The 26,882-nt window shown below is 31.0% G+C and overlaps 1 protein-coding gene across 1 annotated transcript in view; it reads right to left on the reverse strand.

The window, feature by feature from the left end:
- LOC107454895 (locomotion-related protein Hikaru genki) overlaps positions 1–26,882 on the reverse strand; it is a 209,080-nt gene that overhangs the window by 65,429 nt on the left and 116,769 nt on the right. The window lies entirely within an intron of this gene.

Here is a 26,882-nt window from a genome sequence, read left to right on the forward strand (position 1 = left end):
TGAAACTAAATGTGTTTAAAACGGTAAAAACTGCTAAAACGGCTTGCAAAAGTAATTTTGATGCATGTCAAAATTTACAGGGTTTGGATAAAAATAAGGAAACACTTCACCAACTCGATGCAAAAACTATAACTACAAAACTATTTAGCCGTAAATATTTTAGAAGGTTTCACATGGCAACACTCTTGGCATTTTAAAGATCATGCTTGGAAGATTTAAGAAATGATGTAATTTATACCCAAGCAAAGTTCGGGTCGACCAACATGGGGGTAGGAAGTTAAAAGCGTCGTTTCTCTTTTAGCACCACTATCACTTAAAAAAAATATTGTAATCTAAATATTGCACCTCTATAGAATGATTTACTGTTATTGAAACAAGATAGAAGTTAATAACTTCTTATTTTGGTCTATTCAAATTTTGCTTGGATTAAAATGGCAATTTCAAATTTTGCTAACAGCTTTGTCATGGAAAAATTGTCCAAGATATTTGTAACTAAAAGAAAGATTGTTTGCATAGATTTAGTAGAGAAAAGAGTCCATAATTTTTTTTGCAACCTCTGTATTTTTCAATATAAAAAAAAATTCAAAATTTTTTGAAGTTTTGAATGTTACGTGATTAAGAATGACATATTTCCATAGTTCGGCTCTAAATTTCTTTTTATATCTGACAATTTCCTGAACTATCATGGAAATTCCTAGTTATAATCCAATTTATGCCTGACGACTTCATTTCAAATTTTCGTAAAACAACACATAAGCAGCTTAAAAACCGAAAGTTTCTTCAAATTTATTCGCCACGAATTTCTACAAATTCGAATTTTGTTTCGAAGTTCCATTTTTAAAATATTCATCTCCCATATAAATCACTTCTTTGAGATAGACCACAAGAACATTTTATAAAATCTTAAGGGACAATCTATTGACAGAATCTTGCCATTTTTTTTCTTCTTTCTTTTCAAAGAAAAATGTACGTCATAACAAAGCCATCTTTCTCCCCGTATATATTTGCTCATTTAAACTGCACTTTTGTCCAAAATGGAAACTCATAAATTTTTACCGGAAATGTCAACGGAATTCTTTACTTTTACTTCATGCACAAAATTCTATTTCTAAATAAAGATGGTCCGAATATCGGTCGCTTACGACCGAGATATTTCAAAATGCATGTCGAGTGCAACGAGGTGGTCTGAATTCAGTTATCCGTAAAATATAAAGGAAAAAGATATTGAATAATGCGTGTTGTGGGAATTTTTAAATTCACGATTCCATTCCTAAACTAATTCAGTTCCTTTTCTTTGAGTTAAACTGTCAAAAAAGAACGTCCTTAGAACTTTTGGAATATTTTATTCCTTTCAATTAGGGAAAGTATTTTAAGCGGTGGAAAAATTCGAAAATAAGAAGTTTGCCTAGCTGCCTAATTTGCGAACTCTCGGTGGGTGATGGGAAAATGGGGTTTTAAAAAAAGAAGAAAGAAAGAAAAAGGAAAGAAATATAAAAGAAATCTTTTATTTTTGAAAGGACAATTTTAAAAAATGTAATTTAATAAGTAACTTCATTTAGGAAAATTTAGGTGGTTAATTTTTAAAAATTTTTTTTATATTTGTATGCGTTAAAAAAGCATTTAATTAACTGACAGTTTAGAAATTTCCGTTTTAAATTAATAAGGTAATGCAAAAACGTTTTGTATATCTTGATTAAAAAAACTAAACTGAGTTAAACAAATACTCGTAAGATTTTTTTAAAGCTATTTTAAAAATTATTCGTTCTCTAATTTATATGTCCTAATATACCTGCTAAGTTTGCAATTTGGAATTCTTTAATTTATTTCGAATATAATAAAAACATTTTTGCGACCATTTCCCCAAATCTTTTGATAATAATTGATATGTTCTGTGAGTTTTGAGAATAAGTTAATTTTTTTTTACATCCTATTCATCTTGTAATTTAAGAATGAGTTCTAGCAACTGCATGCCTACCAACCTCTTCCGTTTAAACGGAAGATTTTTTAAAAAATATTTAAAGTGATAGCTAATTTCATAATTTAAAATTTTATTTTTAATTTGAAAAATATGATTTACAATGGTTTAAACCAGCAGTTCCAAAGTAGTGTTCTATGAACTCTAGAGTTTATTAGAAGACTGAGACACAGGACTTTACGAAAACAGTTGCTGCAAACTTAATTAATGTTAAATAATTGAACTAACTATAGGTTTCCGATCAAAGTTGAACTAGACATAAAAAATGGTACTAATTTGATGCTTATCAAGGTTGCAATGAATTTGAATGATAATTTGATAGATAATTTGATATCAATATGCCCCAAATTTATAAGTGTATCCAACAAATGTGTGCAATGGGGGAAACCGGACTACCACAAATGACTATTGATTTTAATGATCAGATTTTCATGCTTTAATACTCAATCTTAATAGTTCGAGGGGGTGTACTCAAATACGCTAATTGATTGGTGCATACGATATTTTAAGTTATGAAATCAGTCGGAATAACGTACTTTCTCTGAATAAACATAATTTTTTTTTTGAGATATTGAATTTAAAGTGGTAGTACATTTAAACAGACTATTTTTTTTTAAAAAACAAGCTCTCGAGATATGCCGAAATACGCAAAAAGTAAAATTGACATTAAATGGGTCCAAACTTTGGATTGTTCTCCTGACCAAATTATGGGGACCATATTTTCCAGATTGTGGCTACCCCAGATATTTTGGGGTCAAAAATCCGAATCCATTGCAAAAATAATTATGTTTTTTCAGAGAAAGTTGAGCTTTTGCGTCTGATTCCGTAACTTAAAATATCGTTTGTACTAATTTATTAGCACATTTAATGTCACCCCGTCGAACCATTACGATTGAGTCCTGGAACGTAAAGATCCGATCATTAGATCAAAAGTTATTCACGTTGGTCCATTTTATTTATTTATTTATTATTATTATTTATTTACTTTTGACTCACTGTTCAGCAACGTGTATACAAGTGCATAAAAATTCCAAAACCTGTACAAAACATTTAAGTGACTTACATTTTTATAAGCTTATTATTCTAGGGTTATGTAACTAAAAGTCTCAATGTGCTTTATTGGTTGGTTGGTTCTAATGCCACTTGCCACACGGGCAAGCTTGCATGGTGAAACCGAGCAAATTTAAGGCAGTGTGTGCGTTTCTTGTTTTTCAGTGGCGCCATCTATGGCCAAGAATTCGACTTCGGCCGCACCATACGTCGCATCCGTTTATAGGGAGGACCCATTCATACATCCATTCATTCATCCACAGATCGTAATTTTGAACTGAATCAGAGAACGATCGATCTCCAATCCAGTACCCCCAGAGGTATTGATTTGTTATGGGAACATGGAGTACTTTTGCGACTTGCCAGATTTAACGTGCATCAGTCATTTTACTACACGGGGAGTCTTCGGCCGGCGTTGTTCGAACCCACGAACTCTCGGACATGGTCCCAGCGCCCTACTGACCAGGCTATCCCTGCCCAATGCTTTATTTATAAGTGCATACGACAAAGTCTATAAAGAGTCTCATGCAAATACGAAATCTATGCAAAATATTAAAATGACTGGCATTTTGTGATGCTTACTCTGGGACTATACACCAAAGCTTTTATTATCTCAATATGCTTTTTTTTTTTTTAACAAATATGCTCAACAAAATCTATAGAGAGTCTCATGCAAATACGAAATCTATGAAAAGTATTAAAGTGACTGACATTTTGTGAAGCGTACTCTAAGGTCATAGAGCAAAAAATCTTAATATGCTTTTTTTTTAAAAAAAAAAATCCATTCCCTAGAGTGCCTCAATATATCTTGTATATGTCAAGGCCTCTGTTGTCGACCACCTCTTTTTGTTTATTCAGGGGGAAAAAAACACCCATGAGTTTTGTATAGTATGATCAAAATATTTTCTGCTGGACAAAAAACAGTTACCTTTAACAAAGCATCTTTGACAGTTTAGAATAAACAAGAAACAATAGCATGGGGTGGGCGAAGATTCTAGTCCAGTATAGACATCAGGCATTCTCTTTAAATCGATCTTCCCTCCCCCACACATCGTTTGATCGATAAAGAGAAAAGGGAGACGGATGGGTCCCTTGAGGGATAAGTACCGGGGCCCCGCAACGAAACCCCTCGTCGACAGGGGAGCTCTTAACGCTGTTCATCAAACGAAAAGGAGGGATACTTTACGGATAAGGTTCAAGAAAAGTATCACCGCAATGCATAAAACAGTACTGTTTCTTCACTTGCGGGGTAAGAAAGGCATTTATAAAAGGGGGGAGAATTGTGAAATGAATAAATCAACTGTGGCCTTAGAATACTCGGATTTTCTGTGACAGTAAGTGTGTGAGAAGTTTTGGGAGTGTTTTTAGAAACCCAAAGGTTTTTTTCTACTGATTATGAAAAATATCAAAGTGTTTCTAAGGACATCTGAAAACGACAATGTTTTCGTTTATTTTTAAAAATGCTAAGTGATTTATTAACTTAAGAGTGGAACTTTCCTAAATTTGGGTCGTAAACCCTAACTAGGTGCTGACTACCCCTTTAATCTCGATAGATTTGATCTCAAAAAACGTTGCTTTGGCAAATTGCATTTCTTTTTAAAGTTTCAAAATTGTTAGTAGTAGACAGTGAAAATTATATTGAATTATTAGTCATTAATTATTCAATAATTAATTATTGAAATATTAGTAGAGTGTGAAAATATATTGAAATATTTGAACAATTTTGTTAAATTTAAAAAGAAATTTTATGCAGAATAAACTTAAAAACAAGTTTATGTTGAACAAATTTAAAAACAGTTTTACGTAGAATAAATTTAAAAATAATTTTCTGAAGAACATATTTAAAAAATTTTTTTATGTAGAATAAATTTAAAAACAATTTTATGTGGAATAAATTTAAAAACAATTTTAGGTAGAATAAATTTAAAAATAATTCTAAGTAGAATAAATTTCAAAAATAATTTTATGTAGAATAAGTTTAAATTTTATTGAGAGTAAATTTATTTGCAATTTTATGTAGAATAAATTTAAAAATAATTCTATGTAGAATAAATTTCAAAAATAATTTTATGTAGAATAAGTTTAAATTTTTTTGAGAGTAAATTTATTTACAATTTTATGTAGAATAAATTTAAAAACAATTTTATGTAGAAATTATTTCTTTCAGCGCGAACTGCGCTTTTTATTTCAAAAAATTGGCCAATTCACATGAAAATACAATTTTTTCGAATTTTGTTTCAGTCAATATCTTATAACTCAGCATTTTCAAACACAATCAGTTAGTTCTTTAGCTTGTATAAGTTAGGTCTGAAATAAGCACGGAAGAGATAAAGAAATTTCATAGTCATAGTATTGCTCTGGAACTGGGCTACCCTATCACATCCGGAACTGGGCTCCCTATCTTATCCGGAACTGGGCTCCCTATCACATCCAGAACTGGATTCCCTATCACATCCGGAACTGGGCTTTCTATCACATCCGGAACTAGGTTCCCTATCACATCCAGAACTGGATTCCCTATCACATCCGGAACTGGGCTCCCTATCTTATCCGGAACTGGGCTCCCTATCACATCCAGAACTGGATTCCCTATCACATCTGGACCTGGGCTCCCTATCACATCCAGAACTGGATTCCCTATCACATCCGGAACTGGGCTTTCTATCACATCCGGAACTAGGTTCCCTATCACATCCGGAACTGGATTCCCTATCACATCCGGAACTGGGCTCCCTATCTTATCCGGAACTGGGCTCCCTATCACATCCAGAACTGGATTCCCTATCATATCTGGACCTGGGCTCCCTATCACATCCTGAACTGGATTCCCTATCACATCCGGAACTGGGCTTTCTATCACATCCGGAACTAGGTTCCCTATCACATCCGGAACTGGGCTCCTATCACATCCGGAACTGGGTTCCCTGTCACATCCGTCATTAATTTGTTTTAAGGGGTCTCAGTATCCTTGCAACATTTTTTTTTTAAATAAAGGTATAATTATTCATTTTGTGTATGCTTTACATGCTCATTTAACTTGTAATCTATAATTTATCTTCAAAAAATTGTTAAACTGTTTAATTTTTTTAAAATTTAAAAGAAAATTTTAAAAAATTTAAAATTTTTAAAACCTTAAGGCTTTTTTTATTTTAACATAATTTTACATTTTTTTCTTAGTGCTTACAATATTCATCTTAACAATTTTGTGCATTCATTTGTTGATATATCAGTTTGAAAATTTTTTATAAATTATTTTGTAAAAAAGTAGAAAAAAATGGTTAAAAATTCCTCTTCGGCGTATATAACATGCTGTAAAAATTGTAATACCTTATTAAATGCTTATTTCATGCACAGTTTAAATAAGCGTATTATACTTAAGATAAAAAAGTTTACTTCAAAGCATGATCTTAAATAGAAAAAAATTCCTTAGGGATTTAATTAAGATTAAAACGCAAAATTACCATATATGGGAAAAAACACTTTAAAGTCTGTCTGCTGATCAAGTTTCTGCTTTAAGGCAATCTAAAATCATTCATAACTTTTTTTAAATGTAGATGGAGAAATGATTTTTTTCAATGCATTTGAAATAGTTTGAAGTTTTATTATAAGCAATAAAAAAGATATCGATATTTTGGTCATTTTTTGGGAACTGTGACCCATTAAAGTTTGTTTGAACACTGGGAAATCAACTGTCCATGGCGGTTACTGAATAAGTAGTACAAGCATTTTGCTCGAGGAAATCATATAGATAGAAAGAAATTTAGGAACAAAATGTTTTTATGATATACTAATTTTAAAACAATAAAGTAGTAAAATTTTTATTTAATTTCTAATTTTTAGAAATTTTAGTAACATTTATTTTCTATGCATAGTGAAGATTTATTATTAAGAAACACCTTAAAAAACAACTAATCATCGTATTGACCAAAGAGAAACCACATGAAAGAAATTGTTAACACATTGCATGCGTGCAACTCTTCCAAAAAATGTATTACTGCTCTAAGAGATGAAAAAATTTAAGAAAAGAAGTGGTAGGCAAGATTTTATAAAAGCTGGAAATTATAAAATTCGTTTATACAAGTGATAATTCACTGCAAAAAATATTCTTATCAGACATTTATTATTTTTATTATTTTACTCAATAATGGCCGAAAAAATGTTGAATTGTAAGGTGTAGAACCTTTTGCATTATTTCACAGAATGTAAATTTATTGGCAAAATACTAAATTTCAGCGAAACCAATCGAATAGTTCTTAAGAATTCGAATTTTAAGAAAATTATATTTATAATCCATTTAAGATAAGAGACCAAGAAAGATGTGATCATTAGATCAAAAGTTATTCAGGGTGGTTGGGTTGTTTTTTTTTGCGCACTGCATGTAATTCTAATTTGTTATTACATGTTATACAAATATAGCAAATTTTCGTAACTGATTGTGAAACACGCCTCATATTATATATATATATATATATATATTAATAAAAAAATACCAATGATTATATATATATATATATATATATATATATTAATAAAAAAATACCAATGATTATATAGATATATATATATATGTTTAATGATGATATATATCGCCACTATCAATCATAACTTATTCCCTACAAGCTCACACAGCACACTGAGTTACGAGGTATTTGTTTTTCGCGAAACTGAAGACTAACTAAGAAACAAAACCGCCCAATATATTTGGAGCCTCGAAACGAATACAAGTTTCCAATCTTTAAAAAATAAGATATAAATAAAGTAAGCCATAGCCATCAATTTAAAGTTAAAAATAAAGACCATGTAGTAAGTTCAATTCTTCTTTTCTGAAATACTTTTTGTGTCCTCTTGGTGAAGGTTTCGGCATCATTATTTTTGATTAACTGAAATAAGTTGCCTCTTTCTATATTGGTTTTATTTTCAGTGCTTTACAATCGAACGCATGTCCGCAAGAGAGTGGTAACTGTTTCTTGCATTGTCTGACAAGTATTTTTTGTTCTATAATATACGTAAATGTTTCAGAAACACACTAAAACACAAAATAAAGTTTAACATAAAATTTCTGTTTAAAACAAAAATTAAACATAAATTTAGATATATAAGGAAAAAATAGTACTTGTTTGTTTTTGGGGGCCATAAAAATATTGCAAAACTATTATTGACGCTTGTGATGTTTGATGGAATACCTGCAAGTGACGTAGTGCGGGTAGCTCGATCCTGATTGGTTGTTGAAACATGGCATTTGTTTACATTAGCAACTGTTCTTTCCGTTCTATTTCGAGTAAGTCTAGTTATAGCAACCGAGAGATCAAGGCCTCTCAGTAACCTTGTGACGTCATTCTCGGAAGTGTTAGGGAACACCGTTATTTTTATTAAGAGAGAATTATAATTAATCAAATCTTTTATAAGCGAAGTAAAATATTTTAGCTTTAACTACATAACTGCACTTAAATATTTTTAAGAGGTGAATTTTTAGTTTTTAATAGAATAGCTCAATATTATGAATCTAGTTATAACTCAATAGAATGAATATGTAGAGTTACTTAATGTTATGAAACAATATTATTTGTATTTCATAATAGAAAAGAATTTTATAAGAGAAGTTTCTTTTTACTTTTCAATCACGATTTATCTAAACTATTTTTAATATCAAAGGAATGAGCCTCATTTAAATATATCATTTCTTATTTTCTAATAGGTAATAAAATGTAGCATTTAATCATATATTAAAAAATAAGAAATGATACATTTGAATGTGAAAACGATTACGAGACTAAGAAAAATTCGTTCTATTATGTTAGAAAAGAGAGAAAGAAGTATTAGCAGATTAATAAAATTACTATTTTGAAATAAACTCTAACGAATTCTTTCAGAACCATTCGAAAAACATTTAAATTCCAAGTGGAAATAATGTAAACATAAACACAACAATTCAAATAAACGGGGCATATAATATAAAAATGAGGCAAAATAATTTAGCAAAGTATTTTAGCATTAAAACTGTAATACTTTAAAATAGTAATCATTATTTTCAAAAATAAATTTTCAATATTTTTTATTTTTTAGTCCTCAAGAGGTATAAAATGTTAACTCGTAGGAAATCAGAATTTGTTTAAAACAAAATTCTTATTAGAAATTAAAACAAAAGGTATATTAAAAAGTTTGAAGTCGCAAAAAAATTGAGGGATGAAAAATCGAAAACGTAAACGAAATCTGCCAAATTATATAAACTTGTTACGTAATTATACATCAAAACCTGTTGAAATAAGAAAGTGTTTTTAATAAACGTATTTAATCTTTTGTCTTTTTCTGCAATCAAACAGGTATAAGTGTTTTATTCAACTGCCTCCCTCAATTGTGATTTGACAGATTTTGATTGTTTTTGTCTTCATTTGTCAAAGCAGAAATTTTTGACCCATTATACAGAAACTTTTTAATCTTCACATTTGATAAGAAATATAAAGTAAAAAAATTATTATGAGCGGTATTTATAGAATACACTATATATAAAAATATGAGAAATAATTCTTACAAATAAAATTCCAGAACTCACATCCAAATCTCAAATACTATCTTCTCAATGGTTAAGAGGTAAGTATCCTCAGAACAATTATTATTTTTTAAATAAAATTAACATAAACACCTTTTCAGTTGCATGACGTGCACACTTTAATAAAAATCGATTAATTTTCAAAAATTAGTAAAAAAAAATTTTAAAAAATTCTATTTTTTTAAAAAATTTAATTTTTTTTTTAAAAATTCAAAAATCGTATAAAACATTCCCAATTTTTAAACTTTTAAAGCTGTAAGTTTCGGCGATATATTTCTTTAAAATATTTTTTCTTCGTTCAGCATTATGGTTCTTGCAGTAAATCTGCGCATTCATTTGCTTATATATCAATTATAACATTTTCTAGAGCCGCGATGGCTCAGGGGATAATAGAGTGTTCGCCTTCCAATCAGTTGAACCGGATTCGAATCCTGGCGATGGTTGGTCGATACGAATTTCGATCTGGCTTGCACCGACCACAGTGACGTGGAATATCCTCAGTGATAGACGGATCATGGGTTAGATTCCCCTTGCCGTAAGGCTAACCGTGGGAGGTTCTTGTGGTCTTCCTCTTCATGTCATGCAAAAGCGGGTTAGTTCCATCAAAAAAATCCTCCACAAAACAAATTTCTCCCAATACTTGATGCAGGAGTTCCCTTGTCTTCTGGACTGGGTTCAAAATTACGAGGTTACGTAGGTGAACACAATTTTATTTTAAGTTGATTATGAAAAAAACTACCTTAAAATTTAGCAGAAATAAAACCCTTGGAACTTTAATAACATGTTAACATCAAAAAAGCATGCATGTGAAAAAGTTTTGTTTTTGCTGGAAAAACCGCTTTTCTTTTCTCTAAAAAAGGCTCGAAAGTTTATGAATAATACAAATTGATACACTTTTTTCAGTGTGTTTGGAATTATTTAAAAATTTAATGTAAGCAATAAATTATTTTTCAATACTTTTTCCTACGTTTGAAGCCTTAAAATTAAATTATGATTTCTAATTATTAATTATAATGTCATAAAAATCATTTGCGACTTCATTATAAGATGCACTAAAGCAATTTATCTGCGTAAGAAAGAATTTTGCTATATGAAGCATGAACAACAGTTTCATTGAAACTAATTTAAAATTATTACCCAAAACAATTTAGCTGACAAACAATGATTTAAATTTTATTTATTACTATCATTGATTGCGCAGGAATTTTTCGGCATTCATTTAAAATATTCGTGTAATTAAAATCAGATAACAGTAACAATAAATATGCTTCAAGTGCCAATCGACATTGCTATCGATTTTTTTCTTCTTAAAAATAAAAATAAATCATAATACATTGAAATAAAACTGAACTGTTTATTTTGCTTGTTTTTTTTAAGTAATAAAGGGCTCTTTATGACATTGGAAATTTATTTTCGAGGATAGTTTTAAATTTGGTCCGAATTTACAAATATTTGCACAAAACAAATGATATTTAAATTTGTTTTATTTCAAGACCAAAATTATGATTTTCTAAGCTTATAATATCTGCTAACATACAATAAACAGAACACAAAACATTATAGTTTTAAATATGTCTTTTTTATGATGTTATTAAGAAGCATTATAAAGTCTGCAAAAACGAATATTGAAATTAAAAAGAAAAATAACGCTTACTCGGTTTTAACTACTTGAAAAATGTCGCGTTAAATTAATGTATCCATTTTTGGGGAATTTGTAAACTATAACTTTCGGCCTATTTTTATAATTACCTCTAAATTTCGGTACTGTACATGTATACGGCATGATGAAAATATATATAATAGTAGATATAAAGAATAGCGTAACAGTAGGAAAATGAAGCTGTTGTTCGCTGTTCAATGACAAATACACTCTATAACAAAAAAATCGACGCACCAAGAAGCAATCATTCGATTGCTTTGAAATTTCGTATGCATGAATGTTTTGAACAGATATGGCTGGTATGATGCCGACTGGGGACGTATAGTCTTTAGAGACGAATCCCGCTTCCAACTGTGTCCTGACGATCATCGAAGACGTGTTTGGAGACGCACAGGGCAGAGGGGGGGGGATTCTGCCCTCACTATTGCACGCCACATAGGCCCTCAACAAGGCATTATGGTCTAGGGTGCCATTTCCTTTGACAGCCTCCTTTGGTCGTCATTACTCCTTTGGTCGTCATTAAAGGTACACTTATAGCGCAGCGGTACGTCGACGACATCCTAGGACCTGTTTTGCTACTGGTCCTCTTGCATCGCCCTGGGCTGGTTTTTCAGCAGGGCAATGCCAGACCACATACGGCACGTGTTGCCATGAACTGTCTGGAAGCTTGTCAAACTCTTCTTTGGCCTGCTAGATCACCAGATCTCTCTCCCATCGAGCATGTCTGGGATATGATGGGAAGGCGATTGCATCTGGCACGGAATGTTGATGACCTCGTTCGACAATTGGATCGAATTTGGCAGGAAATACCGCAAGAAAACATCCGGGAGCCTTATCGGTCTATGCCACGCCGTGTGACAGCTTGTATCCAGGCTAGAGGCGGGTCAACACCTTATTGAACTTTTTACAGTAACTCTGCAATAAATTATTCAATTGTTCTGAAACTTTAATCATTTACTATTCTGTACATTGTCTTCTTATCCACAAATTTTCGTTTTGATCGGACAACTCCTTCTTGGTGCGACGATTTTTTTGTTATGGAGTGTATTTTAAATTTGAGGCTACTCAGTTAAAAAATACTGTTTGTGACGTCACTAGCCTTAAGAGACATATTCTATATTATTTCACAAAGATTTCAGTTCTTTCTCTATATATTTACTGCTTAACCTAAAGACAGGCACGAATTCATGTTGAACATAAATAAACTAATTATGCATGGAAGTTGCCAGGTACACAAAACAAAAGTATATGACGGTTACAATAAAATACATAAATAAATAATAAATCTAAGTTATGTAAAAGATAGAAACGAGAAAGAATTAAAATTTAACAAATTCAAAGCACGATATAGTGTTGTATTTAATTAACTTCACGTAAATTGGCATTCTAACTTACGTGGACAAACTTAGCTCAATATTAAAAAGTTATCTTTTTTATAAACAATTAGCAGAGAGCCGCGATGGCTCAGGGGATAGAGCGTTCGACTTCCAATGAGGTGAATTGGGATTCGATCCCGGTGATGGCTGGCCGATACGAATTCCGCATCCGGCTTGCACCGACCACGGTGCTGACATGAAGTATCCTCAGTGGTAGACGGATCATGGGTTAGAGGCTAACCGTGGGAGATTCTCGTGGTCTTCCACACCGTGCAACGCAAAGGCTGGTAGATTGCTTCAAAAAGTCCTCCACGATGGTAAATTTCTCCCAATACTCGATCCAGGAGTTCCCTTGTCTTCTGAATTGGGTTCAAAATTACAAGGCTACTGCGCTGAACATTAGTAGTCGTAAAGTCAAAAAGTGGGTCGGCCGTTCAACGACGGTTATAAAATAAAATAAAACAATCAACAGAGGGCCGGGATAGCCTGGTTGGTAGGGCACTGGACCTATGTTGAAGAGGTCGTGGGTTCGATTAACGCTGGTCGAAGATTTCCCGTGTAGTAAAAGGTGACTAATGCACGTTAAATCTATCGGGTCCCAAAGTCCTCCATGTTTCCATAACAAATCATTCCTCTGGGGTATTGATCCAAGAGCTTCCTTGTCTTCTTGATTGGTTCAAAATTACAAGGCTACGGAGTTGAACATTAGCAGTCGTAAACCCAAAATTGGGTCGGCTGTTCAAAGACGCGGCTATAAAATAAATAAATAAGTCGATAAAAAATGAAGAAAAAAAAAGCGGTCAGCAGCCACTGCGGTCATATGTCACGTGTCTGTGTATCAGTTATCGTCTTCTTCACGAGTTGCAAGTATCGAATTAATTGCGAAATAGTTACTACTCTATAGCAGCAATAGCTGGACATTGAGTAAGCATATCCAAAACAGATAACGAACTTTTAGAAGAAAAATGCCATGAAAAAAATTTTGTGGTTCTATCTAAGGAAATAACGTCTGGCGAATTCGGGTCTGGTTCATTTCATCGACAATCACTTCATCGACAGGCCATTTCATCGACACCACTTCATCGACAGGCCATTTCATCGACTAGGTCATTTCGTCGACAGGCCGTTTCCTCGACAGGGTTGTTTCGTCGACAGGCCATTTCGTCGACAGGGTCATTTCGTCGACAGGGTCATTTCGTCGACAAGTCATTTCGTCGACAGGGTCATTTCGTCGACAAGTCATTTCGTCGACAGGGTCATTTCGTCGACAGGGTCATTTCGTCGACAGGTCATTTCGTCGACAGGGTCATTTCATCGACAAGTCATTTCGTCGAAAAGTGATTTCGTCGACAAGTCATTTCGTCGACAGGGTCATTTCGTCGACAAGTGATTTCGTCGACAGGGTCATTTCGTCGACAAGTCATTTCGCCGACAGGGTGTTTTCATTTACAGGGTCGTTTCGTCGATTCTAGGAAAAAAAGGTACCGGAAAAAAAGGTACGGAAAAAAAGGTCCCGGAAAAAAAGGTACCTGGAAAAAAAGGTACGGAAAAAAAGGTCCCCGGAAAAAAAGGTCCCGGTAAAAAAGGTACCTGTGTAGGGAAAATTCTGTAGGGGAAAATATTTTAAATGAGAAGATTGGATTGAAGCGCTTTTTGCTGTTCCGTGCATGTTTTTTTGCGTGTCGCGCGTGTTCAAAGCGCTTTTTATCCAACTTTTGTTTCTTATTTATGCATTTATTCTTAAAAAGTTAATTAAATATGAAAATGTTCAATAAAATTGTTTATTTATTTTCTAAGATCATGATTCTACCGGGAATCTTGACTCTTATCTATTGAAAAAGTGTTATCAGGCTACATGAAACTTTTAGGGGAGGGGGAGTAAAATTAATGTGTTTCGCTTATAACGCTTCTAATAGAAATTTTTTGACAGGTATTTGTATGTCATTTTCTTTCATTTTTCGCTTTTTTTTTACTTTGTAATAAGTTACAATTGATAACATAGCACAGAACCGTTTCAGTTAACCAATGGCATGTTTGGGAATCGGTTTATGCATTGACGGTCTTACTTGACCCACTGTTTGCCACCTCTTGTTTACAATATTGGGGAAAAAAATGAAGTTTAGAAAAAGTTTTTGATTTAAATTTTTTTTAAAGTTTTTGATTTATTAAAACATAATATCCCCTAACTATTGAATTTATAATTTAAACCCTAAAATATGACAAAATTATAATTTATCTAAAAAGATATTGCAATAAACAAGGCAGAGCATTCTATATCCACTATTTGGATAATGTTTAAATATCATTTGCTATCGAATTCGAGAGCATATTTTTCTTTTTTATATTTTGGGTTTTAAAAACTTCAATTTTCAGTGCCATTTCTCTTAAAGATTTTTTCTCTGTTAGTGACTTTTTATTTTCATTATTTTAGTGAATAAATCTAAAAATTATTTTCGATTATTTTTTAAAATTTGTTAAAAATTATAAATATTTGTAATGTCTTAATTGCTTTTAAAAGGCTACTAATGTTCAATTACGTAGTCTTATAAAAGTGAACTCAACCCAGAAGACAAAGAGAACTCCTAGATCAAGCATTGGGAGAAATTTGCCTTCGTGGGGACTTTTCAATGGAACTTAAAAGCATGTGCGTTACATATAGTGTAAACCACGAAAACCATCCACGCTTAGACTGACGGCAAGAGAACTCTAACCCATAATCTGTCTTCCACAGAGGATATTTTACATTAGTACTGTGATCAGTGCGAACTGAGTGCATCTTCTGACCCGCCGGCTCTGGCATTCGAACCCGGTGCGGCTCTTGAGCATTTGATTGGTGGTAATGGTGGTGTTATTCGCTTATTTCTCTCTTTAAATAGATAATAATTCTTATTTATTTAATTGGCAATAAGAACAACTTAAAAAATTATCTAAACAGTAACAACTATCATTTTAATTACTTTACATCTTTAGTAATTAATTTACTAATTGAAGCGTAAAAGGTTATTTAACGTTGCATTACAACGTAGTATTATAATTAATGAATTTTTTTTCACATTTATTTACATTCACAATTAACATTTATTCAATGTACTATATTTAAGAGCAAATTAGAATCAAAATGCTGGAAACTTATCAGAAGCAAACCTTATTGAATATTTTTAGCAGGATTTCATTAATTTAATCATGATTTAAGTCAGCTGGTTTTTTTAAAAATATCATTGTTTTGTATTGAATCGAATGTTATTTTAATACTTAAATATATATTAGTCATTTCATGTATATATGTATTATAATATCTGGTCTTTTACATATTTTAATTTGTAATTATGAAATTTCCAGAAAAAAAGAAACCATTCATTAAAGTAGGATTGCTTTTTTAATAAGTAAATAAAAAAAATTAGTATGCTTGATTTGTTTTTTTGTTTTTTTTCCATGTATTTTTCTTTATTTTTTTTATGATTCATTTATATTCAATTTCCAATTAGTTTGAACAAAAATTGTGCATGCATTATGCATTTGCTAGAAAGTAATTTATAATACAGTAATATTGCCTGAAATATGTAATTATTTTTATTACATTTTCATTGGATTTAAATTATTTTAATATTTATAAAGTTGAATTAAATAAGATGTGTTTTATAAGTAGATCAGTTTTTTCAATTTAAAATAAAATATATCACAAACCTTTTATGACGTAGTTGACAACTTTTTAAACTATTCCTCTAAAAACTTCAGCTCAGACGTATATGGAGAACTTTGTTTCTGCTTACAACAATATATTTATAAACATCATTTTTTATGACATTATTTTTTGAAAACACAAAAAAATTAAAAAATAACTTGATTGGAATACATTAGAGGAAAATTTTTTATTTTTTTGTAAAATAATGACGATTTCGATGTTTAAAATATACAAATTCACAAATATACAATATACAAAAACATAAATAGTTCATTGCTATGAAACTCTGCAAAAAAGGTATTACATATCATCGTTAAAATATCTTATAAATTTTTTAAATGGTATGTCTTTCAGATGTTAAAGAAAATTAAAAACTTACATTTAGGAATATTTAAATATAAAATTTGCTTTATTTAAAACTGCCATGTAGTATCATTTTTAGCTATTCAAAAAAATTAATAAACTAAAGTAATGAATACAGATTTTAATATGAAATTGGAAATGAATGAAAATTTTGTATGTTGACAATTTTGAGTTTTTAGGGGTTTTAAATTTAGTTAGTTTTTAAATTTACATGTTTTTCTTTCTTAGATTATTAGCTATTGAATTTAAAAATTCTGGGATGTTTAGATTTTGGTTTAAAAACTTAACGCAAAGTGTTTTCAACCTTTTTTGAAGAGTTTCATAGCTCCTCTTTTTTCTATGTGCGATATGCACTCCAGCTTTGATTTGCTGGAAACTGAAATACAAAGAATGAAAAACTGAAATACAAAGAATGGCTGAAACATTCTTAGAAAAAGGTTGAAAGGGTTGTTAGAGTGAAACCCCCTCTTATTCTTGTAGGTGTATTCAAGAAACCTCAAGGACATCCATTTGCAGTACACTAATGTACACATACGTCAAAGTAATTGCTATCTTCAGAAATTTACAAGATTAATGAAATGCACTGATTCTAGCAGTGGCAGGTGCTTGCAGTAGACTCACAAAAAAGTACATAAACATCTTTCCTTTTTTATAACACCAAATGCTTGTTTTTTGGTAAAGGCACACTTCAGTGCATCTAACATGATTCAATCTCTAACATACCTTATTGAATTAGATAATCATTGATTTATAATATATATTATTCACTTTGTTAAAATGATATTTGTTTTAGACCAGGGGTTTCCAACTGGCAGCCCGGGGGCCGCATCCGGCCCGCGAAGCCTTTTCTTTGTGGCCCGCGGACTAAACTTTACTAGTTGTCATTTTTTTGCGGACAATTTTCGTAAAGAATCAATATGGGTTTAAAATGCTTTTCTCGTTAATAAAAACCTAATTTCTTCGATTAATCAATTTCTTCGTATCTGTGAAATTTAACATACCAATTGTGCAAAAAAATTTATTTCTCAGGTTTTACACCCAGGAAAATATTTATTCAAATGCAAAAATAATCATGTATGTAGCTCTATTTTATTTCATTTCTTTTTGTATTTTGTTAATATAATTTAGCATGTGCGTATCAGAAATTTTCTCGAAGAAATTATCCGATTTAACTTTTTGAAACCACTCATTTTGGACGAAAATATTTGTAAATTTTGTCACATTTCAAATTAATCACATTTGTCACAAATTAATCAATTAATCACATTTCAAATTAATCACAATTAATCACATTTGTAAATTTTAAATGTAAATATCTATTCTCTGGTGGTTGTAGCAGACAAATCTCAATTTTCTCATTGAATATTTTGTGTGCTACTATGTAAGTTTTAATAAAAACCTAAGTTATTGTAGCCCGAATTTTTATTATTTATTTAATATTTTTTAAAATATTATTAATAACAATTAAATATTTCTAAAAATCTACTTCTTATTTTAATTTGTAATTCAATACTTTTGTTTTGTACAACTTATTAAAAATCTGACAATAATATTTAATGTTCTTTCAAGCATGAAAAAGTCCTTCATAAAATTTTGATAAAGTTGTGGCCCCACCATTTGATTTGAATTTTTAATTGTGGCCCGCGGCCTCATGTAAGTTGGAAACCCCTGTTTTAGACCATTATAACAGAATCGTCCTTTTAAAAACATTTCTCTGATAATGAAAGTGCATAGAGAAAGTGATTTTTTATTAAAAAATGTAGTTTCATGAATGCTGTTTTTAAAAAGAATTAAAAATAAAACCGTCTTTAATGAAATAAAAAAAAATATTTAAAACTTAATAAAAATAGACATAACAGAATAGAAATGTCTATTATTTATTATTATTTCTTAACAGAAATAATAATAAATAATAGATTTTAAACAAAGCGAAATTTACTTATATATTTCCAAAAAATAGCTGAGAAATGTGTTACAGGCTATTTAATGTAATTTATCAGCGCAAAATAACGCGTGTTTGAATAAGTTCTTTGAAATAAAAATTTTTTTGTGCCGAAATCTTAAATTAAATCTTAACCGTGTTAAAATGAAATGTATTAACAAAAAAATATTCTTAATAAAATTCAGTATTAAAATAATCCCTTAAAAGACTACCTATCTGGTAAAAGACTCCTCATTTTACCAAAATAAATGAATCATAACTGTTAAAATAGGGTGAAAACAATTTTGCAGAGAATTGTATCTCCAATAATTACTTAAAAACTGACATATGTTTTAAAAAAATCCTTGTTTAATTAAGAAAAGAAATATATTTAACAAAAAAATATCTAGTTTAAGAAACTCCTTCTTAGAAATGAAAAAAAATTTCTTGCATCAAATCCCTCCTCCTCCTACTTGCACTAATTAACGAATCTGAATCAAAATTATGAAACGGCAAGAAAACTATTCATAACGTTATCGTCGTGTCAACTACTTCTATAAACTATTAGTTAAATAAAGAATAACACACATTCTGTAACAGAAACAACAAAAAAATTTTAACTAGTTTTTTTATCATATAAAGGAAGGGGGAAAAAGTAACATTGTGCTTAAATGTTCTTTCTCCTTTACCTCAATTAGCAAAACTAAACATCAATTAATATGAACTTAAAATATTTCCATGACACCAATCATCCGAATCAGAATTTTCGACAATAAAATAAGTTAATAGAGATAAACGTATCTCTTATAAGAAATAAAAAACCTATAAATAAATAAATAAAAGAAGAAACCTCTTATAACAATTTAAAATCTTATAAAAAGAAAGAAAAAATGCATCCGACACAAAAGTCCTCCAATTTATCATTTAAAATAAAAAAATAGCATCTTTTACATTAAACATATTAAAATGCATCTTCCCCTTAGAAAAATAAAATAAATAAATAAATTAAATACATCCAGCTTCTAAGAAAAGAAATACCGTGACTCTAATTAAAAAAGAGCAATACTTTCCTTTCTCCACAATTAACGATTAAACATCCAACACAGAAATCCACCCACCTTAATCGGCTCATATAAATATCAACACCCTTTTAAAAAAATATCATTTAAAATGAAAAAAAAATAGCATATTTTATATTGAATCTTGCCCTAAAAAGTAAAATAAATAGAGAAATTAAACATACCCAGCTTATAAAAAAAAGAAATACCGCTACTCTAATTAAAAGGCACCAATACTTACACCTCCAATCACGAATAACCATCCAACACATAAATCCTCCCAACTTCCCCGATTGGCTACTTTAAGCCCCACATTAGCAACTTCTTCACAAAATATAATTTAAAATAGAAAATAACACATTTTTCGCTTAAAAAATTTAAAAAAAAAAGTAAAATATTATTGAAAAATTTAAATTGTGTCTTCCTACTTTAAAAAATAATCAGAGAAGAATAAATAAGTGAAATAAAATTAAAAAAAAAAAGCGTAATACAACCAGCCTATAAGTGCCCCCCCCCTTACCCTTCTCGTTACCTCAATGATCTAATCTGAATTATTACAGATAAAAAGAATATTCATTGAAACAGCGAGAAGCATTCATGTTGCCCAGAAAGCGAGAGGGGAAATATCCCTACAGATTTTCCCTATGGAGGTACCTTTTTTACCGGGACCTTTTTTTCCGGGACCTTTTTTTCCAGGGACCCTTTTTTCCGTACCTTTTTTTCCAGGTACCTTTTTTTCCGGGACCTTTTTTTCCGTACCTTTATTTCCGGGACCTTTTTTTCCGTCTACCCGTTTCGTCGACAAGGTCATTTCGTCGACAGGGTCATTTCGTCGACAAGTCATTTCGTTGAAAGGGTCTTTTCATTTACAGGGTCATTTCGTCGACAGTGTCTTTTCATTTACAGGGTCATTTCGTCGACAGGGTCATTTCGTCGATAAGTCATTTCATTGACAGGGTCATTTCGTCGACAAGTAATTTCGTCGACAGGGTCATTTCGTCGACAGGTCATTTCGTCGACAGGGTCATTTCGTCGACAAGTGATTTCGTCGACAGGGTCATTTCGTCGACAGAGTCTTTTCATTTACAGGGTCATTTCGTTGACAAGTCATTTCGTCGACAGGGTTATTTCGTCGACAAGTGATTTCGTCGACTGGGTCAGTTCGTCGACAGGGTCATTTCGTCGACAAGTGATTTCGTCGACTGGGTCATTTCGTCGACAGGGTCATTTCGTCGACAAATCATTTCGTCGACAGGGTCTTTTCGTTGACAGGGTCATTTCGTCGACAGGGTCATTTCGTTGCTAGTGTCATGCGTAATTCTGAAACTATTTTAGAGATTTAATCTAAATATTTCTATTATTAATTAGAAAAATGCACTTATTTAATTTTATACTAAAGTACAGTTCTTTATGGCGGTTTATTGTTCCAATTGCACTAAAAGAAGTTCGCTTTTTAAATTAATTAATAGGTAGTTGAGAAGCGTTTAAACGGTTGATGTATCGAAATCTACTTTTCTATATCTAAATCGTAATAGCTCGACACTTATTTTTAGGATAGGTAAGGATTGTCTTCAGAACATTACCAAGCATGATATCCGGACCGTGGTTACAGTTAATATAGTGTGACGTTAACAATCAAATTGTTTTTAATATCAAATCAAATTAATAAAATATATTTTTAGAATTGAAAGTAATAAAAATATATTACAATGAAAATGTAGACACTATTTCAAGGAGAGGAAAGCTAAATTTATTGCTGTAAAAATTTTCAACATTTTTACATAAATTTTAACAAAAACATAGACATCAGTCGAATTCTCACAGAAATGAAAATAATCATAGACCTAATTATTATATCTGCTTAAGTAGAAAAAAAATTCTAGGTTTTTTATGATGGAAAAGTAATTTCTTAATGTTCACTTTAATTGCAATTTTAAACTTTTTGTTCAGTATCTTTAACATTAGGACAGGAATATGCGTATTCGAACAATCGAATTGAGTCTTAGTTTCGTTACTACTATTAGAGATTTCGAAGAACAATAGGAACACAAGCTTGATGTTTAGGTATTTACCGAGGCGGTTGTAGATTCCCACAATATTTAAAGTGCTACTCACCTTACCAAAATTGTTTAGAAGCACGGGCGTAACGTTGCAAGCCTGTTAGTGTTTGGTCTTCAAAAAATATGTTTTTTCTATGAATAGTGAATTTAATAATAGTATTAATTATTCAATTCTAATCTAATACTATCAAATTATACTATTTTTGCATTATACTATTATTATAATTAAATAATAATAGTATAATTTAATAAGAATAATAATAGTAGTAAGTAAATGATAAATTAATTCATTTTTTATTTGCAGGATTTAAATTAGACACATTTTGCTTAAAAGAAAATTAACAAAAAGTCAAGCTTGGAATTTAAATGTAAGAATAAATAACTCCTACTCTACAAAAAAGAAGAAAAAAAATTTGCAATTAAAATTTGACCAATTTTTTACTAGTATAATTGCTGAAATTTTTAACTGATTTTCTACACAGGATGAAAACACAATTTTCAAACACTTACTGACCACTATTAGCACGACTTATCGCCAATTAAAATTTTGATTATTTTCTGCCTGAACAAGCCAGGAGACTCAAAACTAAAATGTAGAAAAAATGAAAATAAAAAATGCATATGTATTTAAAATATCAAGTTTGTTCAATAGACTACAAATGAGAAAAACAATTTATAAAAATTTTCAAGCATTGCAAAAACCACAAGGACAAAATTTCACAAAATATTCTATCAACATTCAAAATTCCACTTTTTTCGTTTTGGTAACGAAAATTCACATTTCTTTATCAGGACACATATCAAACATGATATTTAAAAATTTACACTTTTACACTTTTTAAAGGACTTATTGCTCGCCTTTAAAATATATACTCTCCCTGCAAATTTTATTAATTTAAATAAATTTTTATTCTCTTGCAAATCGGAAAGAAAAACATTTTAATATTTGAGTAAAAAAACAAGTTTGCAGAACTTATTTTAATAAAACATTAATGGGAATAAAATCAGATGCATATAGATAACTCTCCTCAATTATAAACTCAAAAGTCAATTTATTTGTTATATCTTAGTAAATTGCGTTTTTTACCCAAATGTTTTAGATCATAAAAACCAATTAGACAGGTTTCCTCCCCTCCTCTGATTTAGAACCATTTTTTATATCATTTCGATTGCATCGCATACCGAGGATGTGGAGTCATTGTGAGTTTTTTCTTCTTTTTTTTTTTTTTTTACTTTAACGAAGTTTATTTTATAAGGTAAAAGAACTTATAAATGTTTAGGGAACATATAGGATAAAATACATATTAAACGCCACAACGTTATAAATAATTAATGAAATAAGAAATAAAATAAACTGGAAATGCGAGAACAAGATTTTTGTTTAAAATAATATTTCATTTAAATTTCACAAGAATTGTCAGAAACTTCCCTCTTCAGCAGAATAGCTTTCAAAGACATGAGGAAGAGGATTAGAACAAAAATTTATCAACATTATTTCCCAATATGTTTTCCAAGTTGGATTTTCATATTATTTTTCCCCTCATGCATTTTTTTCCCAAGATTTTTATAATACTATAAAGTTCAGCCCGTTGCTCACTTCGCTCGCCAACCTTCGTAATAGCCACTCATACAACTTAGTTTGTTTTTTTCCTATATCGATCTTTCTTTTAAAGAGAAAATATATAAATATTGAAATTTCATGTAAGAAAATTTTATTAATATATCAATAGTAAAAAAATTAACGATTACTTGCATATAAAAAAAAATCAACTGAGCTTGAAAAAAATAAATATCTAAACACAGGGAATATATAAATTTTTGATAAAACAAGAAGTAATCTTACTAGCTAACTATCTAAAAGGTTTGTGTTTTTCGGATTAAATTCTTCGTAAACATCACCATTGTTATGATTGCAAAAGTTAGTTCCTTTTCCTTCTCTTTTTTTTTTGGACAAGATTTTAAACTGTATTAATGTGTTTTACTCATTGCGGGGGAACGTTATAAAAGTATAATTTTCTTTTTTATCGACAGAAAATTTTTGCAGCTGAAATGGCCTGTTAACGAAAAAACCTTGTCATTAAAATTATCTACCGACCACATGGTTTCATTATCTCACAGATTCATTTTATACCGTCTTTTTTTCCTTCCTAATTTCACCCGTCATTCACTCCCTACATCAAGAATCATTCACAATAGTTGTTGCAATTGCTTTTGCGATGATAATCTACAATAATGTACATTAAAAATTAATCTTAGAAACAAATGTGTTAAATATGATTAGAAAAAAATTGTGTAATATACAACTTAAATGTGTAAAATACAATTAATGTTTCGTTTTTGCAACGTGATATGAATAGAGGAGTAGGCAATTTTCAAATGAAATGCTTTTTTCCGGCAACTTCAACATACTATTAAGATTTTGCATCAGGCTAGGCTTAAAAAATTTCATCAGAAATATACTAAATTAGAAAAAAGTGCAAGGGGCATAACGTCTATTGTAAAAGAATCATAAGACTAGTTTCAAAATTACGCATGACTTTGCCTACAAAATAATCTTCTCTTAATATTGTCGACGAAATGACCCCTGTTGACAAAATGACCCTGTCCACAAAATGACCCTGTCGACAAAATGACCCTGTCGACAAAACTACCCTGTCGACGAAATGACCCTGTCGACAAAATAACCCTGTCGACGAAATGATTTGTCGATGAAATGACCCTGTCGAGGAAACGATCATGTCGACGAAATGACTTGTCGACGAAATGACTTGTCGACGAAATGACCTGTTGACGAAACGGCCTGTCGACGAAATGATTTGTCGATGAAATGACTCTGTCGATGAAACGATCATGTTGATGAAATTACCCTGTCGACAAAATGACCCAGTCGACGAAATGACCCTGCTGACAAAACTACCCTGTCGATGTAATAACCTAGGTGAAGATACGACCCTGTCGATGAAATGACTTGACGACGAAATGACCCTGTCGACGAAATGAACCTGTCAACGAAATGACTTGTCGACGAAATGACCCTGTTGACGAAATGACCCTGTCGATGAAATGACCCTGTCGACGAAATGACCCTGTCGACGAAAAGACCCTGTCGACGAAATGACCCAGTCGACGAAATGATATGACGATGAAATGACCCTGTCGATGAAACGATCATATCGATGAAATGACCCTGTCGACAAAATGACCCTGTCGACGAAACGACTTGTCGATGAAATGATCCTATCGACTAAATGACTTATCGACGAAATGACCCTGTCGATGAAATGACTTGTCGACGAAATGACCCTGTCGACGAAATGACTTGTCGACGAAATGACTTGTCGACGAAATGACCCTGTCGACGAAATGACCCTGTCGACGAAATGACCCTGTCGACGAAACGACTTGTCGACGAAACGACCCTGTCGACGAAATGACCCTGTCGACGAAACGTCTTGTCGACGAAATGACCCTGTCGACGAAATGACTTGTCGACGAAATGACCCTGTCGACGAAATGACCCTGTCGACGAAACGACTTGTCGACGAAATGACCCTGTCGACGAAATGACCCTGTCGACGAAATGACCCTGTCGACGAAATGACTTGTCGACGAAATGACCCTGTCGACGAAATGGCCTGTCGACGAAACAACCCTGTCGAGGAAACGGCCTGTCGACGAAATGACCTAGTCGATGAAACGGCCTGTCGATGAAGTGGTGTCGATGAAATGGTGTGTCGATGAAGTGATTGTCGATGAAATGAATGCGACCCGGCGAAGGCGAAGGCGAATTCGTAAGCTGAGAAAAAATGCTAAGATTGAAAAAGGAAAATATTAATGTAAAGAGGTTTAACTATTTTATACCCAAATCGAAAGAGCCTTTTGAGTCAAATTAAACTTAGTATGAAACTTATATTTTATTATAAACCATATTATAATAATCATAACAGGGGAATTATTTACCTTAGAAATAATTTAACAATTTCTCTGCCTTTATAAAAATGAACATAATGAAAAATTGATACTTTCCTCTTATTAAATACTTTTCATTCATAAAATATTTGAATAAATATAGAAAAGGTTTCGAATAAGCAAACGTTTATTGGACATAATACGCTTTCATAAATATTTTATCCATAAATATAATATGTCGGTAACAGGATATTCGTCAATAGTTATCGCAAACTTTCTCCATTAGTGGGGCGTTTCATTTTCCGATAAAGTTTTTTATTCCTGAAACTTGATATATTCTGCATTTCTTTAGGGGAAAAAAATAACTGCCCTTAATTAATATAAATTCACACTTTATCATGTGCAATGTAGTATTTGCGACCAATACTTTATAAACTATTTCTAGTAAAGTTTTAAATAAAAGACATGGTGCGAATAAATAAATTAATATGGTACAGTGTGATAAAACTTGTTTCAACGTGTTCACATCAAAATTTTTTAATATGTTAGAGAACAGCCCGGTGGTCTGGGTCTAAACTTGCTGAATCACGAATGATTTAATTAAAAATATGATTTAATGCTGTTGAAATACAGAAAAGACAATTAAAAAGCATATTTATTTATTAAGCCTCATTTGAAATACATACAAAACAAACTTCAAAGTCAGAAGACTGTCTTGGCTCTAAATTTTGTCCAGTATTTCTGAAATCCCGTTTCTGGTAACCATGATACTCTTTATTGTTTGTGCTTTCAATGACGTCATCTTCAGGTTATCGCAATATATTTTTTAAACCTTTATGTGATTGGTTTTGGATTTATTTTAATTTTAAATAAAACGTTTTGATCTTTAAGCCTCTTATTTTTTAAAAAAAAGAATTTTTACTGTCGCGATTGTAATCATATATATATATATATATATATATATATATATATATATATATATATATATATATATATATATATATATATATATATATATATATATATATATATATATATATATATATATATAGATAGATATAGATATATATATATATATATATATATATAGATAGATATAGATATATAATAGACTGATAGGTATCATTTTTATAGATATATCTGAAGCCGTTTAAAAGTTGAGGGGATGATGGCACACATTTAATGGCATCCTGTATTCATCGATAAAAGTTTGGAATTCCTCATGAGCAAATGATATCTTACCTAATTGAGCTGTATTTTACCATATTGGTATCCTACTAT

Source organism: Parasteatoda tepidariorum, chromosome 10 (assembly GCF_982258835.1).
Source record: "Parasteatoda tepidariorum strain Cologne lab strain chromosome 10, Ptep-v5.0, whole genome shotgun sequence".
NCBI classification, from domain to species: Eukaryota; Metazoa; Arthropoda; class Arachnida; order Araneae; family Theridiidae; genus Parasteatoda; species Parasteatoda tepidariorum.